Source organism: Triticum aestivum, chromosome 6A (assembly GCF_018294505.1).
Source record: "Triticum aestivum cultivar Chinese Spring chromosome 6A, IWGSC CS RefSeq v2.1, whole genome shotgun sequence".
Classification (NCBI taxonomy): domain Eukaryota; kingdom Viridiplantae; phylum Streptophyta; class Magnoliopsida; order Poales; family Poaceae; genus Triticum; species Triticum aestivum.
The window spans coordinates 185,685,239-185,686,239 of record NC_057809.1 but is presented as its reverse complement, the minus strand read 5'-3'; positions in this window follow the sequence as shown (position 1 = coordinate 185,686,239).

The following is a 1,001-nucleotide window of genomic DNA, read 5'->3' as shown; positions in this document are numbered from 1 at the left end:
GTAAAGAGAGGCCGACATCAAAACAACCACCCAAGATATGACAGTCTCACTCCGGACACACCGATATTACTTTTTTTTCCTCAGCGCTCTACGCAGCATCAGTTCAGCCATTCTCCAGTCCCCCTCCGTGCTTGAAAGATTTCACTAGCGACTCGATCCAGCAGTTTTGTGCCCCACTGCAGCTCCACCTTTGCGTCCTCCCTCTCCTGCAAAAGACTCCATTCATTAATCCAATGTGACATTTTGAACATTACAACACTAGGATCAGCCGGCCAAACATGTTGAAAGCAACCTAAATTCCTGTTTTTTCAGATGCTCCAGATTAAGGCAGCCACACCCACATAAAGTAATTTCTTTTTTTCTAAGCCAATCCCTCCAAGCCAAACATTAAAGCAAGTGTCTATGTTAGAGAAATCACAAGGTGCCCCTACACTGTAACTCACCACACTCCACATGTATCTAGCTAGGGGCATTGGAAGAAAAGATGGTTAATCGATTCTTTTTTGCCACAAAACAAACATTGTTCTTCACACCTTCCCCTCTATGTAATAAAACATCCCTGGTTAGAATACTTTTCTTCATAACCAACCATATGAATGTTTTAACTCTGGGCGGATTTTAACTTTCCACATAAATCGATTGGGACATTTCTCCCCAATCTGCAAGACAGAATAGAAATATCTGGCACTAAAGATTCCTGATACATCTGGTGTCCAAAATAATTTGTCTTCTTCATCATTAAAAGTAATTCTCCCACAGAGATCTAACTTTTTTGCCATTGAACTACCTTGCTCGCGACCAGAGCTCTATGAAATTTGAGATTATCAAGACCAGAGGACAAGGCATCACATAATGTTATATGCAGATTTTGTGAAATGTTATACAGACTAGGAAAAGTAGAAGAAAGGCTTTCTTTTCCTATCCATTTATCTTCCCCAAATCTGGTTTTCTTTCCATTTCCCACACAAAACCTACAAAAAGTTAGAAATAAGTCTTTACAC